Raw genomic sequence first — 18,502 nt, forward strand, 5'->3', positions numbered from 1 at the left:
TGGTTTACAAATTATGTGTAAGTACACCTCGTAGGCTGTACTTCATTAGTTTCAGGTTTATAGTTGTGATATTGTGAGATGTTATATTGTGACTATTTTAGGCCTGTGTAAGGCGGTAATTAATTCTTTATGTTATTGTCATCAAGGGGGTAATGAATCACAAAACAAATGATCAAAACATTTTAGAGGTGGGGGTGCCAAAAGTGTCTTTGCCCCCAGGTGCTGAGAACCCTTGCTACGCCACTGGATGGGAGTAGGGCCTTTAAAAGATGACACCAGAAGGCTAATATCTGATAACTAAGTGATGGTTGGGTTATTAAATTATCTATTTTCTTCAGTTTTTACTAATGAAGATTTAAGAAATATTCCTCAACCTGAACAGTTACTAGATGGAAAGTTCTTGAATAGTGGGAAGATGCCAGAAAATTGGAATTTCGCTAATGTTATTCCTCTTTTGAAGGGAGGTGATAAAAATTGTCCCAGTAATTATATACCTATTACTCTTACATTAATGGTGGGAAAAGTTTTTGAAAGTCTGAAAAAAGATGCTTTGCAAAGTCATTTAACAAAGCTTAAGGTTTTTTTGGATAGTTAACATGATTTCACTAAGGGAAAATTTTGCCTCACTAATCTTTTGACATTTTTTGAAGAGATTACTGTTTACCTAGATGAAGGTATAGGTGTGGATTTGGATATCTGGATCTTCAGAAAGCATTTGACAAAGTGCCACATGAAAGCCTTGTTAAAAGTTATTTCTTTAGGTGTTCAAGATAGGTTGGCTTATTGGATAGAAAACTGGCTAGATGGAAGAAAACAGAGGGTTGCTATAAATGGAGTTTAATCAAACTGTTACAAATGGGTTACCTCGGGGCTCAGTGTTAAAACCTTTGCTCTTTTTGATTTACATCAATGGCATAGATGAAGTAATGGTTCATACATTATTTAAATTTGCTGATGACATTAAAATTTTGGGTGTTGCTGGCTGTAAGGAGAATGTTACTGCCGTACAAAAGGATTTGGATTATTTGGTAAATTTGGTGAATAAATGACAGATGGCTTTTAATTATAATAAATGCAATTTAATTCATATGATATATATCACAATTTGAATTATAAGTATAATTTTAATGGGAATAACCTTAACAGTGTTATGGAAGAAAAATCTCTGAGTGTTCTGGTTGATCAGTCTCCTAAGCTATCCAAGTAATGTGCTGTTGCTAGTGGCAGGGCAAATAGGATTTTAGATTGTATCAACAGAAATATTGAATACAAGTCTAAAGAGATTATAATGTCATTGTATAGATGACTGACTAGGCCACTTTTGGAGTATTATGTTCAGTCTTGGGATCCTTACCTCAAAAAGGACATTGAATTGTTGAAAATGGTTCAGGGGAGGTCCACTAGGATGATACCTGGGATGGAAAGATTATCATATGCGGATAAGATGAGATCTCTGAACTTGTTTTCTCTTGAAAAAAGAAGAGTTAGAGGGGTTTTGATTGAGATGTTTAAGATTGTGAAGGGAATTGAGTGTATTGAGTATCATTTTTTTTTATATTTGTTGGTGAGAATGGTAAGACTAGGGGACAAAACTATACATTTTGGCAGGGAAGAAGTCATTTTCAAGTAATACATCTTGACTTGGCTTGACTTTGGATGTGATGGATGCAGTTGATTGAAGGGTAATTAATGAAAAGCTTGATGACTATTTAAGTGACAAGGGCTGGCTTTGAAGGTTTTTTTTTGTAAATAGTTTAGTTCAATTTAGTGGATAGGACAACCTAGATGGATCAAAACATCTCTTGCTGTCATTTAATGTTACTAGTTTTCCTTAAAAAAATAATAATTTTTTATGCTATTGTATGACATGAGAGTAAATCTAATAATATTATTTACCTATGTGTCAAAGGAACTAATTGTAATGTATTTGATTTTAGTTGCTTTTTTTTGGGATTACTACATGTACCTGCCCCAGATATAAACTAAATTTGTTGTTTACAGAGAAGGTAAAATGAATTAGTAGAACTTTACATCCGAGGATATTAAAACTCTTCTAAATATATATAGAATTTAAGTGTATAGTGTGAAGAGCTGAAAATGTTTGTAGAAAGGTATGTTCAATATGTTCCAAGTGATGTTCTTTTCGTGTTTTCTTTACATATAGATAAGAGAGCTAGTTTTGAGAGATTTATACTTACATGCTTTATACAGACTAAAGGTTTTGATAGGAGATAGATGATTACTGAAGTGATTTTATAGACTTTTATGTTGAAATTACTTTAAATAAATGTGAAAACAAATAAAGTTGGTAGATGTACAAATTTGTAAGTTGTTAATTAAGTAATTTGTTTAAATTAAATTTAAAATTATAGAAAAGACCAATTACTTTGTGGAAAGATGTAAGTGAATATCACCAATTTTCATTGGAAGTTTTTGATTAAGGAATATCAATGAAATGCTAGTGACTTGAGCCATATTTAGAAGTTCAAGAAACCTAAATGAAAAGTAAAATTTGTGAGGAAAGAAATGTATAAAGAGCAGTGCTTAAAGTGCACCACAATGTGATTGTATGGTTTATCGGCATGTATTTAAATCATTGCTTTCCATACCATCACTTTGTAAGGATGTTTCGAATGGATATTTATGATTTCTCTGAACAGAATGCAAGCTGTTTCAACTCATTTTTCATTACATGTTGTTGATTATCCTAAAAATAAATTTGAATGTCATCTCACAACACTTTTCAAAATTGTTTTAGAGAAAAAAAAATCTGTTTAAGTCAGAGGATGGGTTAAAAAATGGCTAGACAAGGGCATTTGTCACAATGAATTCAAGGTATACACCATGAAAACTTGAAATGCCTGCCTGGACTCATGGATTTATGGAAACTCTTAAATATTAATAAAATCTTTTTCAGTGCTATTACTACTGTAACAACTTTAGAAATACTTATCAAGATTGAATATTGAGCTATTTTTCAAGATAGCCTTCATTTCCCCAAGCACTGACACCACTTTGAGCACTGATAATTCAGTAATGCTTCATTTGAAAAGTAAATTAAAAGAATATATAGGCATTTCTTCTGATGGAGAGTGGTATATTTAGTTTTTTCTTTACCATATTCACTGTTAATTTACTTGATATGTTCTATGTTCCTTTTTGGATTACTTTCATGCTTGTTAATTCTATTTTGGATGGGTAGGTTTATTTGACATATTTCCTCTGTGATATTAAACTATGCACTGAATTTGGTACTGTTATGTACTTTTACTTTTAGAAAAGAAAGAATAAAGATTTTTATACTTGTTTTGTTAATTATTGAAAGTTTTGATTTTTAAGTTACAAAATATTGTGGTAAAAAAAGTGATGAGTATAAGTAATGTAGAAATAATGGTTAAAATTCTTAAATATACTTATGAAAATGTCAAATGAACAGTTTTTTGCAAGTTTAAAATAATTGGTGGTGAAGAAAAGAGGAAGTTGAAAGTTGTAAAATTTACTATTTCAAGCAAGCAGTCTTAGTGAGGTAATGTTAGAGATATGATATGTGTATGTTAAATTCTTTTCTTCAAATGTTGTGTTATTGTATAATCAGTGAAATTATGGTAAACTTGTACATGGGCAAAACTGGTTGCATTTTAACTGAAAGAACATAGGAACATGTCAGCAAAGTTCGATAGTCTAATCCTGATAAGCTATTACAAGACATTTTAAAACCAATTACCATTCTTTAGACACTTGCTGTTTGTCATGCTTCAAACAACTAATTAACCCCATAAAAATAATGAAAGGGGTAAACACTATACTGGTACTCCCATGTACCATGAATTAAATTACTTCATTGATCAGTTGCTAATTAGATCAAAGTTAATATCTGACAGTACATTTGCATAATACAAATCTTAAGAGCAAACTAAAAACAACTTTACCAATGGTTAATGGAGGTGATGATTTGGTATAGGGAGAATCAATACAATGTAGCTGTACACATTTTTCGATTGAGGTTAAGATATTTAGTTAAGTTTCACTGTTAAAATGCTCTATCAAGCACATGATTTTAATCAAGACCCATCAATGAGCATGCTTACCCTTTCAGTTGTGTGGCATTATAAGGTGATGGTGAATCCTGCTATTTGTTGGTAAAGAGTAGTAATGGTTGTATTGATTGCGCAGTCATCTGAATTTTCACTTGGTACTTTGCATTTTTTGTTCATTTTTCCTACCTTTTTGACAATGTTATGTTTGTTGTCATTTATATTTTATTTTTCTTCTGGAAACTTTTTCTTTTCCATATGATGAACTCTCAATTTCATTTAACATCTATGGCTTCTGGTATGGATCTTGCCACAACTGATCAAGACACACTTAAAACTGTTGTGTCTTTGGGCTTCACACTTTTAGTTAGAGTTTTCCTGCAGCCTGCAACATCTCCTGAGTTGCTGTAGGATCTCTCATTTCCTAGAGAATCTGTTCCTAAGGAGGAAGACTTAGACAGCCTATTTCCACATCCTGTTTTTGCTGGTCTTTCCTGGTCTAACCCTCTTAATCTCCCACGTCCTTTCTCAGCCTTTTTGGACATGATCTCTCAGGTTTGTTATCTTTTGTTTCTTTCCCCTATTTCATATGATTACTCCTTCCTTCTGGCCTGATAACTAATTATTTGTTTTTTTCCCCCTCACCAGATATTCATGTCTATGCTGAATAATTCCTTAAGCAACTGCTAACTTTGGCTAACTTACATGCTTTGGCATACAATAGGTTGGAGTTTCCTTTTCTTGATTCTCAGACTTTGGAATTACTGATTCATGCATGGGGCTGTAATCCTGCTACTACCCTTTGTTTTTCCCCTGCCCAGTTTTCTTGCCTTTGTCTTACCCTCACGACTAATCTCCATTATCTATTCACTTCCTTTCTGAAGCTGTCCACTGTTCCCCTGAGAGGTTCTTGGTAGATATGCATGGCCTTCTTTTCTCTACGTTGGTGCATTTATCTTCCACAGCCTTGTCCTTCCATATGTGGATGCTTTGTTGTTGAGATCACCTTGGCAGGGATGCCCTTTTGTCACACATGTGTCTGCCTGCTTCTTATCTGCTTGGCCTTCACCTGGATCCTTTGTTGTGCCAGTTTTTGGAGATGTCCCTTAGAGTCTCAGGTGAAGGCTGTATGCCAACATTCCTTTATCTCCTCTCTTGTTTCTCGTCTTTCCCAATCCTCTCCTGTTTCTGTTTCTTGCCCTCCAACATCTTTCCCTCTACTGGTACCACCTTCCACTGTGTCAGCTGCGAGTTGTCAGATTGCCCATCATTGCCATTTCAGATACCAGTATTGTTGATGACTACCCTTGGGTTCTGGCACCATGAAGATGTATTGGCCAGGTTTTGTCATCTGTGGCATCCTTTTGCTACAGGTTCTTGGGTTTTTCAAGTGCTTGCAGAAGAATTGTTTCTTCATTTCTCCACTCTTCATCCATCATCTCCAGTTCCCATTTCCCTCCTCCTCGGGATCCACTTTTTTGCCAGCATCACTCTGAAGCAGTTTGGGATTTCATGGGGAAGGATGCTATAGAAAAAGTGTTTCACCCTTCTCAGTATTTTATTCCCATCTATTCACTGTCCCTAAGAAAACAGGGATTAGCATCTTGTTTTTGATGTCTCAAACCTCAACTGCTTCATCAACCTCCCATGTTTCACCTTGGAGTCTTTTCTCACCCTCAGATGGTCATTCACTCCAGATCTTTGGATGACCAAGGTTGATGTTTTGGATGCTTACCTTCATATTAGTATTTCTCCTGCATCCTTAAGTATGTTCATGGGGGTCAGGTGTTTCTATTCCACACACTACCATTCAGTCTGGCATCAGCACCGTATGCCTTCTGTCGTGTAGTCAGAGCCTTTGCCCATCATATTTACGATTTGGGACTGCAGTTTCACCATTACATGGATGACTGACTCTTTTTGGCTCCTTCCCAACAACTTTCTCACAACCATACCCATTTCCTCCTTCAAAAGGTAGCTTGTTTGGGGTGGCTTGTCAAACTGAATAAGTCCAATGTCACTCTCATCCAGTATCTTATTCATCTGGGGTTGTCTTTCAAAACTTACCTCAACAGGGCCCAGCCTTCTCTTCCTACATGCAAGGATTTCTTTCTTTTGGGCACTTGGGCTTTCATGGAAACCCTTGTTCCTTGGGGTCATGCACACATTAGTTGCTTTTGTTTAGTGTTGCCCAATCCACAGAACCTTGTTTTAGATCTCTTCGAATCCTCCATTTTTCTTTCTTCCACCCTCCAAGTTGATATTGCCTAGTGACTCAACAGGGAAAACACCTTAGCTAATGTTTCTCTTCCTCCTCCCCATCCAAATCTTAATCTCTTTACAGATGCTTGTCTTACAGGATGGGGGGGGGGCATACTTAAATTCTCAGGAGATATCTGGTAGTTGGTCAGAGGACGAATCTGACCAACTCATCAACTTTTTGGAGCTCCTGGTTATTCATTGGGCATTAGTTCATTTCCTGCCTTTAATACATGAACACCTGGTCATGATCCATTCTGACAATTTGATCATAGTCTCTTATATCAGTCAACAAGGAGGCACTTGGTCTCATTCACTTTTCTTTTTTAACACTGGGCCTAATCTCAGCAAGTTCATCTTCTTGCTTGTCACATCCATTAAAGGAGATCATGCAGACTGGCATTTGGGCTACACCTCACATGTTTGCATCATTTGGCTGTCTCTTCTTTATCTGACTATCACTTTCTACCCATCGCTATTCTCCATACCCCATATAGGCTCTAAATGGGTAAGTTATCACTTTTTTATCTCTTACTTTCAGTGGCCCCTTTCTACCTCCCGGAATCCCACTTTGAGGTGAGTGGTGCCTTTCCAGGTATACTTAACTTTCAATCCACACCATATGGACATAGAGTTCTATCACATTCACTGAAAAGATGGGGTGTTCCACAAGACCACTAGAGATTGCTTCATGGTATCTTGCTTCATAAATAGGGATTGTACCAACTCATAGACTAAAATAAGTAAAGCAGTGTTGGGATCACTGCCATCCCTCTTGTCCTTGTTGAATATGCTAGGACTGGTCTTTTTTTTTGAATTAGGGTTTTTGTGGTCACCCATTGCACTGTTTTACAGTATTACATTCCTCCAAACTCCCCACCACATTGTTACCTCCCTCTTCCAGTGGAGTATGGGAGTCCTAGCCACTGGGGTGGTGGACCATCAAGGCTTCCTCCTGAGTGTGACTAATTCCACCCAGTCGAGAATAGAGCAGTATGTTCTGTTGGTGTAAATGGTGAGTACTCTCCTCCTACTGCAGACTGGAAGAAAAATACACAATGCCACCTGGTTTTGGACAGTATGAATCCACCACATACAGTTCACTCTTTTGGATGGCTTTCCCCCATCCTGCTGCTACCTGGATGTCAGTTCCTGGTTGGTCTGGTGTTGGATTAGCATAGGACCAGTCAACACAAATCCTCACATGAGTAGTTAGTGGGGGCTCTTCTCCTACCGTGGACTGGACAAACAATTCCTGATGCTACCTGATTTAGGACTGGAGTTCACCCACCACATTTGCATTCCCCATTCCTGCCATTTCCTGGATGTCGGGTTCCTGTGTGGCCTTCTGTTGGTTATGTACTGGGTCTGCACACTTGACCTGTCTGGGTTATCAGAACAGAAGTTGTTTCTCCCTGGTATTGAGGTGAAAACAGTTAGGACTATCCTCCTACCATGCACAGGTAGACAAATACCCAGTGCTGCCTGGTTTTGGAATTGAGTTGACCCATCGAATATGGTCTGACATGCCCTAGCCACTCTACGCCATCTGACGCATCCGATTACAGATCGGACGAGCATCTTTTCTGCCTGATTTAGCAACACATAACTTGACAACATCAAAGAGTATAACTGGTACAGATGGAGTGCAGTCTCTCACAGGTTTGATCATTAGAGTATCACAGTCCATGGGTTCTTGTTTTGCACTTTCCAAAGAGTGCTGATTTTGGTAACTTTTACACCAGTCCCTCCACCATTTCAATGTGGGATTCTAGCTATTATATGAGTAGAGGTAACGTATCATGTGGGAAGTTAATTTTCCTACACTGAAAATCTATTTCTAATATATACCAACCTCTTCTCACACTTTCCAACCATCCTCAGGTGCATCTTTTTTGCCTAATCTCGAAAGTGATGATAATACTTTACAGTACAGAGGGAGTCAGCTGCACTTGGAGGGTGTGTTGCACTCCTATTGGTGGAGGGTTGTAACATGCTCATTTGCAACTATACCAAATGTAAACACGTGAGAGTAGTTGGAAGCATCAAGGCTAGTAGTGGGCAAAAATTGTGCATATAGAGGGCAGCACAAATCGAGGAAAGCGATTATGTGAGAGGAGGTAAGTATTTATCGGAAATATATTTCCAGTGTAGGAAAATGTTAACTTTCTAAAAATTTAAAAGCTGTGAGAGAGATGTTTGCCATTTCCTTTTTGTATGCCCCATTTTGCCAAATTATTAAGGAAAGGTATTAACCGTAAAATTATTTTTATATTTAAGATTTGTAGCTCTTTTTTTTTCGTCATGAGGGAACTTAACATACTTGAAGTTTACATGTACGGAATAGTTTTTGATTTGCATATTCCTGCCTCTTTTATAGATAGGAGTCAATAGCATGAAACTGCAACCTAGTTTAGAACCTACTGTAGCTTACACAGTGCATATTCTTGGAAAAGTGTTTCATTAATTTTTAAGATCTTTTTAAGAATTGACATATCATAGAATACAGTATAGAATAGCAATAGAAGCTTAATGTACAAATAAATCTTTGTACGTTTAACCCTGTCCATCCAGAGATATGTCCTTGTTTGAATTTTATTATTTCATGTTATAGGTTTTGTATGTTTATAGATGTATTCAGAAAGATATTGCTTTCTAGAAGCAGTAAATTTTTTGAGTGGAAAGTAAGCAGTTAATGTATGAATACTTCTTTTTCTGCTTAGGCAAAGGATCTCCTTGTAAAAGTTGAAGCATCTGTGTGGTCAAAAGAGTATGAGATATCAACCGAGAATCACCTTGAGGATGAAGCCTTGATGAAAAACTATGAACTAAAAGTTGGAGTCTCTGAAGAAAGAAACAATTTTATTACCATAAATAGAGAACTTATATTTGTGATCTCTGTGATAGAAGTTTTGCCAGTTCTGGAAGCTTGAGAACTCATTATTTAATTCACACAGGAGAAAAGCCATACTGTTGTACTATTTATGGAAAGAAATTCAGAATAAGCAGCAACTTAAAAGGCCATCAGCTGATCCACACTGGCATCAGGCCTTATAGTTGTCAGATTTGTGGGAGAAGATTTACACGAGCTGGAAACTTGAAAAGACACCATTTGATTCACAAGAAAGATTGTTTTTCATGCTGAAGTTATTGTATACTTTAGAAATCATTCAAATCATTTTTTTAACGTATGGAAAAAGTTCACGTAGAGTGACCATGTGGAAAATTATTGGTTGTCTTTGAGAAATGGGATATGAATATTTATGAAAATATGTGTAATAGAATAGTGTTTAAGTGCATTAAATGTTTGATTGCTGAAAGCTTCTGGGTGTAATGACTAACAATAGAACATTATAGTACAAGTCATTTAGTAAGAGCATGAATGTTATAGTACTAATCACTGAAGGTAATCATGGAAATTACAGTACAAGTCACTGAAGATGATCATGAACATTGTAGTACATGTCACTTGGGATGATTTTGGGCATTATAGTACGTGTCACTTGGGATGATGTTGGACATTATAGTACATGTCACTTGGGATGATTTTGGACATTATAGTCCATGTCACTTGGGATGATTTTGGACATTATAGTACATGTCACCTGTGATGATTTTGGACATTATAGTACATGTCACTTGGGATGATTTTGGACATTATAGTACATGTCACCTGTGATGATTTTGGACATTATAGTACAAGACACCTAGGAGGATCTTGGAAATTATAGTACAAACTGCTTTTCAACTTTTAGCATGACATTCTATATTAAAATATATAGTGCTATTCTAGAACAACAGTTAGGTTCAATTATTCATCATCAAGATTTATGTAAATTGTAGTTGACAGAATGTCATTTTAACTCATTTTTTTAGAACTACATGTCTCATATGATATCATTGTATTATAATTTTACAAAGCACTTATGTGGTGTAGGTGAAGAATTATGGAATAGTTAATGTATGTTTTTGAAAGTGTATTGTTTTTCCAGAAGAAAAAATGTAAGTCTGAACATCATTTAGTAAACTTCATGCAGCAACTTGTAATACTCAGGACAGATATATTTTTTGTAGCTCTTGAGAGTTGCTATTCTCTTAAAATTTTTCGCATTATTCTGAATTCTCAACTTGAAGTACTGGCCCGATTACACCTTTGTTTATGTGCCATATTTTAATTTTTTCTGTTGTACTTTTACAGAAAAGTATCACTGAAAAATAAATGTCAAGGTTATCAGGAAAGTATGACATTGTTTCAATTTTAGATGAAAGTTTGATGAAGAATTAAAATGTGTAAAGCTTATGTTTGTGAAATACGTAATAAATTATTACAAACACTTGAAAGTTTAAAATTCACAGCTTGATTGATATGGAAGAGAGTTCATTCTTCTGTGACAGTTAAGAAAAAAAATCATATTTGGCAGTTTTGTAAAATATTATCTGTTACTACATTAATAGAAAAAAACATGCCCCTTTAGTGTGTTTGGGAGATTATTTAAAAAAAAATACCCCTGTAATGTCTGTGGGAGAGCATTTAAAACACATGCCCCTGTAATGTCTATGGGAGAGCGTTTAAAAAACATGCCCCTGTAAAGTCTGTGGGAGAGCATTTAAAAAACATGCCCCTGTAGTGTCTGTGGGAAAGCATTTAAAAAACATGCCACTTTAATGTCTGTGGGAGAGCATGTGATTATGAAAAGTAAAATCAGTCTTTTATTTAAAAAAGTTTCTCAATCGATGGTGAAGACTTGCACTGTTAAGATTAGAAAAGGGTATTTTTTATTCAGTCTGGAAACTTAAAAAAGAAACTTAGTACACACATTCTATCAAATTTTGTTAGAATCTGACATCTTTGGGGGAAAAAAAACTGTTTACAGTTCTATAATGAACACTACAAATAATCCAAGAAAGTGGCTATTCTTTATAAAATCGCTGTTTAACAGACTGAAAGAAATATTCGGTTATTACAATTCCATTTCTGAAAACCTGGTATTTCAAATTTGTTATTCCTAAGTAAATGTTTTGTTTTATTAATCAGAATGACAGTGTCAGCATACATATTTTTTAAAAATTAGTAAATTATATTAGTACTTTAAGAGAAGTATACATGAAACAAAGTCCAGAAAAGATGACTTTTCAACACTTGAAGTTGAGAGAGCAAGTGCAGAAGGAGTATAGGTAAAATTTTGTGTTGTAGTCCAGAGTTGGACATTTTTCTGCTTGGTGTATTTGTGTGAGAAAACAATACTGTTATACAAATATCAACAGTGTGATAAAGACAAATGTGGATGAAATTTAAACAGTTGAAATAGTGGTTATGCTTTTATAATTTGTAAATCATCATCATATATTTTTCTATAGAAATAAAAACTTTTTCCATATTCTTGCTATAAATTTTACTAAAAATCATAATTTAGGTAAATTTTTTTCTTGTTAAGAGAAATTTTTACAAAGAAGAATTTTATATATATAGTGTATTGTTGCGTCATCGAGATCACGTGACTATTCTCACGTCCTCTAGTTTCTAGAACTATCCTGTACCTTGGCGAATGCTCTAGCAATTACTAGATATAGGGTAGTCTGGTATATAAAAGAGGGTGACAACGTGACGGGGAAGAATGTAATGTGTAAGTAGATAGTGAGTAATTGAACTGCAGTCACAGGGTATTGTTGAAGTTAACGTTCGTTCGTTATATTGTTTATTTTAGCACGATTGTTGAAATTAAGTGTATCGTAAAGTTATATTCGGAAAGAATAAACCAATTTTATTAAGTAAAGACTTGTGTCATTAAAGTTTCGTTGGAACGAAGTTACGGAAAAATCAATTAACAAACGGAGACGTAATAGTATGCTTGCACAATTATTTAGATTGGTTTTACTTCAGTGGTGACAACCATCATACTGCACACATTGTTGGATATGTAATATTTTATGTTTGTGCCCATAATTTTGAACATGAAGTATTTATCTACCATAGTATTTATTTATTTGTTTAAACTGTAAATTATTGGAAATTGTCTATAATATAAGCAGTAAAGTGTTTAAAGAGAACATTAAAAATTCCATGATAAAAAGTTATACATTCTTGTTTATGTAATGAATGTTTTATCTAGTTTTTTCATTAGAACATGTGTAATTCTACAGATTACATATTGTTAACTTACTTCCAAATAGGAATAAGATGCTAATTATTTTAAACTATTAATGTTTTTTTTTACAGATTATACAAAAAACATCTTTAATGAAAGCTGTTTAGACACAATTTTAAAAGAGAAATTGCTGTATTCTCAGATGGACTTGAAGAGAAGTATACATGAATCAAAGGCCAAAAAAAATGACTTTTCAACGCTTGAAGTTGAGAGAACAAGTGCTGAAAGAGTAGAGGTAAAATTTTGTGTTGTGTTCCAGAGTTGTGAGTTTTTTTGCATGTATGAAAAGTGTGTTTAAGTCCTTTTCGATGATTATATTAACATAAAAATAATTGGATGTAAATAGATAAATAAAAGTAGCTTTAGTATGAAATTCAAGCTTACAAAAACCATTCTCTCTTCATGTTTAAGAAAAAATTTTTATTTTATTACGTAGAATCTTGTTTATATGTAATCATGTTTTAGTTATGGAAATTTTAGTGCTATTGCACATGCTGTTTGTACAGTTTTTTCTTGCAAATACATGTTATTGATGGAGAGCAATCAACTAGAGGTCTTTCAACATTATTTTAAATTAATTGCATTTGTTTATCATGTGAATTGTGACAAGAAAGCCACCTATGTTATTATTATGGATCAATATCACTGTTTTTCTGCATATATTATGCTTTTGAACAGTAGAAGATTCAGCTGTGATAAGTTAAAATGTGTTTAGTAGCTAAGCCTACATATTTTACAATAGTTGATATGTTAGTTTTCATTAAACAACCAGAATGTTTTTATGTTCTTTTGAGACATAGTTTTAAGTGTCATACCTACATATGAAGCTCCACATGAAAATGATATTTCTAAATAACCTCTTTTGCTAACATATGACTAGAAGTGCTTTACATGGGTTAAGAATATATTTGTTGACATATGATTAGAGGTGCTTTACAAGGGTTAAGAATACTTTTGCTGACATATGATTAGAGGTGCTTTACATGGATAAAGAATATTTGTAAGACAGGTGATTACAGGTGCTTTACATGGGTTATGATACTTTTGTTCACATGTGATTACAAGTACTTTACATGGATAAAGAATATTTGTAAGACAGGTGATTACAGGTGTTTTACATGGGTTAAGACTTTTTGTTGACAGATGATTAGAGAAGGTTCTTTACAATACATGGATTAAGAATCATTTGTTGACAGATGATTAGAGCAGGTGCTTTACATGGATTAAGAGTCTTGTAATGTCTTTTCAACATTAAAATAAGTTTGAATACAGACTTTTTTTGTGTATTTCTGAATTTTGAACATATTTTTGGAATAAATAGTACTGTGATCCTGTTTTATGGTTTTTATATGTTTTTTTTAATGTTTATGTAATTATATAGGCTCCTCTAATGAAATTATTTGAATATCTATTAGCTTAGAATGTTATTTTGAGATGCGTTAATTCAATGCAAAGAGAAAAGCTGATGCAGAATTTTATTGTCTTGTGTAAAGACAGGAAATGTTTTGACAACTTGAGATTGATTTGATTTAAAGTTGAGATATTTAAACTGCATGTGCCAATTTTGTAAGATTGTAATCTTGACATGAAGCAGGATATCAATGAAGGAAAGAGAATGGCTGTTTTTTAATTGATAGGTGTAATTTTAAGATGCGTCAAGAAATGATCAGATCACAGAAGTGTTAGCTATTGAATTTTTCTATAGTTTTGGTGGTTTTTGGACGAGTTACAATGAGGTTTTAGAAGTTCTTCATGTAGATGTCACTAAGAATAGAGGAGATAAGGGACTCATCATCAATACCTTTAGTTTGTTAAAAATAATTCATCTTGTAATTGAAAATAGATATTGCTGTGCATAGGGTAATCAACTCTTAAGTGGTATCAATGAAAAGCATGTTACAGCAGGTCAATAGATCCATCAGCTTTTTATTTCTGTTAAGTGATGGATAGTATCTCTTTTACAGGGATTTTGGTGAACAAAGTATTTATGTGAAAATTAACCAATAAGGGAATGAATCAAAATGTTATATGTTTGACAGTTCACCAAGCAGGTTATCCATTTCAGTAACTTTCAGTTAATTCTGAGCATTCACATATAACATGGATGAGAATATCCTGTTAATCAGCAGATTCCCCCCCCCTTTTTTTTTGGTTTACTCTACTGGCCATTCACAAGGTCTGATGATAAAAAACTTACAATATTATTTGAGATGAAGGTGAAAAAATTACAATATTTTGCATATGCTACAGAAAACCTTTGTGACAAGTCCTGGAAGTAAACACTTTAGTGTGAAAGTCTGCTTGACCAATTGCAAACAGTCTTTCTCAATCATGCTCAACTCTGCTCAATAGTTTGGTGCCATGTTAGAACTAGTGCATGCGTGTTATTGTTATTGAAAATTGTGATGAAAGTCTATGATGAAAATACACTCAAGGTACATGGAAAAATTAAAGGTCCTTATCTGAAAAAAACACACATCAGATTGAAATATGAACATTCTTAAAAGAATTAAACTCCTGTTGTGAAACGTGTTTTTTTTCTGCTGTTAGTAGTGCACAAATAAAGGAGAGGTACACATTTTAAAAGCAGTAATGTTAATATTAATTCAGTGTCAATATCTAAATATTAAGTCAAAATGCACAAGATTTCCATTAAATATAACACTTTTCTCTCCTCCCTCACCCCTCTTTCCAAACTGTGGTGCTGATCATGGCTCGTCTGTGCTTGCCATTAATCTCCATTTGTTTTAGCCTGGCGGATTCTTATTTCTGTTATACATATCTGTTTGAAACTCATTTTATTTCTTATGAGTATATCATTTTTTGTGTTTCATAATAATTAATTTGTCCTCAGTCATTTGTTTTTTCACTTAGAATCTGTGCTGTTACAAATTCTAATAGTTATCACAAATTTTCTGAGATAGTGAATCTATAAATACTTCTTTCTTTTTTTACAGGAACAAAATGTTGTGAAGAATGAATCGCCCAGCATGTCAGCAGAGCATGACATTATTTCCATTTTATCTGGAAGTGAGATTGAATTTGACAATGAGGGTGAGGAAGAAAATGATAAGTCATGGAAAATTAGCAAACTAAAAGCTGGAGTCTCCCTAAGAGGGGAGAAACATATTAAATTAAAAGAGAAAACCTACATTTGTGAACTGTGTGATAGAAGTTTTGCCCATGCTGGTAGTTTACGAACCCATCATTTAATTCACACAGGAGAAAGACCATACTGTTGTAATACTTGTGGAAAAAATTCAGAGTGAGCAGCCACTTAAAAGACCATCAGGTGATTCACACAGGAGTGAGACCTTATAGTTGTCAAATATGTGGAAGAACATTTACACAAGCTGGAAACTTAAGAAGACACCATCTGATCCATAAAAAACACCATTTTTTGTGTTAAAATTGATGTTGAAAGTAGTTATTTTAAAAGATTATGTAAGTCACTTAGAAGACTTATTTTGTGAAGGTTGATGTCAAACTTTTATAAAGGATGAACGTTTTAACAAGCAATAGTTAATCTGTAGTTGTGTCTAAGCAGCATATGGAGGTTGGTGTTGATGACTTGAAAGGTTATTCATTGTAGATTACAATCAAGAAATGAAATACTAAGGATGTATTGTTTTTGTGAATGTTTATGAGAAGGTGTTTAACATAATCCCTTTTAGGAGTATTGTTTGGTTGCGAAAGGTTCTGATTGTCAGAATGTAGAATAAATTATCAGAAGATAAAATTGGCAGCAACGTTATTAAGTAGTAAAAACTATTTTAAGAATAAAGTATTATTCCAGTAGTTAGAACTAAAGTACTAACACATTGTGAATTAGAACACCGGTTTAGTTTTTCTAGCCAAGTTGTAATGTATTGATGAGAAAACAGTATGATGGTATCCATCTACATCAATAAATACACATATTTCCTGCCTATAGAAGCAACAGTGCCTATGTTGCACCCTTTAACTAAAATTACAGCAGTCTGATTCACTTTTTATTTCTTCATTGATGTTTTTTTTTGTCAAGTTCTTGTTTATAATTTTAAAAAAAACAATGAAACTTCCCAACATTCTCATTGTAAAATGTAAAGCAGAAAAGATTTTCTGCAAGTAATCATTTATGTGCAAAAAATCTTTATCATTACTGTCAGACATTCAACAAATGTATTCACATGTGCAACTTTCCAACACATTTATTTTGGATATAACAATAAAAATTAAATAACATATATATTGTTACACACACGTTTGTGATTCACAATCTTAAATTAGAAATATATAACACAACACATGTCACTGAACACTTTTTTTTTTACATATCTCATAATTAATATACATGTGAGTTGCAAATAATAAAACAACAGAATGTTTGCATTAGATGTAGGTCTAAAGTATCAAGAATCCTCATCCAACTGCACCATTAATTCCAAGGCATCAAGTCTACAACAAAAAAGCATAGCTTAAGTTACAATAAACAAAGTACTAAAATTCCATAACTCCTGATCATTTTGCATGTGTATCCCATAGACAAATCGTATTTAATTTTTGAAAAATTTAACTTATCTAACCTAATAAGTTTTGCATTTTAGTTACGTTTGTTAAAAAGTATTTAACAATAACAAGAAATATAATTAAAACAAGAAATTTAGCACTTACTTTAGGCATTGAGGCCATTTTGTACTCAAGTGATTTGCTACTTTCTTTTATAATCCTTGTATTTTGTAAGTGTGTGTGTTTGCCCAAGGAATTATTAATGATACATGTAGCTTTCAAATATGTATTTTAAAACACAAACAGTAAAACAGAATGTCCCGAAACTACTTTAATTTATCTCATTTTCTAACTACTCTTTAACTAGATTAAACAACTAGGTCATAAAGTCTACTAGGAAATGGTGCATTTCAATGGTACAAAATAAAGATGTAATAACCATGTAGTTCACAAAATGCCCTTTCTAATAAATGTGTAATTTAAAAGCATGGAGTCTTGGGAGGAGCTTCTATGGTGAGTGTAACAAATTTATTGATATCTTAGAAAATAAAGTGGGAGGCTCTTATTTTAAATTCTATCCTGTCAGTATCCTGTCTATAATTGATGATTCTAATTGATGAACATTCTGAAACCCACGTAAGGGAAGAAAGAAAATCTGAATGGAGATTTAAGAGCAGAGACATATTATATAACACAGAGAAATTTAAAATGAGAATTTATATAAATATTTCCTTTTTAAATTAAAACATATATATATATAAGAATTTAAATTATATACTATGTTTTGATATCAAGTTTATTCACATGCATCAATGATAAAGTTCTTTAATTAGATTTTGAGTTTAAGTCTGTAAAGAGTGATTTTCTTTAATTACTGTATATTTGAAAATAATGGAAAAGATGGAGATAACAGGCTGAAAGTGAATGAAGAAAAATGTTATTAACTGTTAAACAAAATCTTGTATATCATTGTCATTCCAGGATGTAATAGATTAATTTGATGTTCCTTGGAAAATGTTTCTTTTTTTTTATCATTCTGGTTTGAATCCGTGTTATAGAATTTATCATTTCTTACATTAGGAGTAAACTACCAAGCTATAAGTATATGTAATGTTTGAAGTATTATCTGATTAGTGTATTATGGTATAAAACCATTTGAAAAAGATATACAGGTAAATAAAATTAACTCGGTGTTAATGAGTATGAATATAGTTTCCAAGTAATAATAGCACTACATGTAAAACCAATTTTCACAATGTATTAAGATAACGGTGTAGTCACAAATCTGGAAGAGTCACGAACTTTAAAAAAAAGATAAAACGTTTAAAAAATATTTAAAAAGTTAACCCAAAACTTGGAAAAAGTAGAGAAAATTTAGGGTTTTGTTTTTTCCTCTCGGAACCTACACGTGAATGCAAGCATGCTTCAAACCTGTGTCAATGATTGCTATATTTTAACATTATCTTGATCACTATTTTATCTGGTAATAATTTTATCTAATTCAATATTTAATGATAGATAAATATTATTTTAAAACTAAAAATGCAACATTTTATTTTGTAACACCATATCACT

The 18,502-nt window shown here is 33.3% G+C and overlaps 1 pseudogene; it reads left to right on the plus strand.

The window, feature by feature from the left end:
* LOC106464324 overlaps positions 1-18,502 on the plus strand; it is a 75,866-nt pseudogene that overhangs the window by 6,132 nt on the left and 51,232 nt on the right.

The sequence above is a fragment of the Limulus polyphemus genome, unplaced genomic scaffold (genome assembly GCF_000517525.1).
Source record: "Limulus polyphemus unplaced genomic scaffold, Limulus_polyphemus-2.1.2 Scaffold1620, whole genome shotgun sequence".
Lineage (NCBI taxonomy): Eukaryota > Metazoa > Arthropoda > Merostomata > Xiphosura > Limulidae > Limulus > Limulus polyphemus.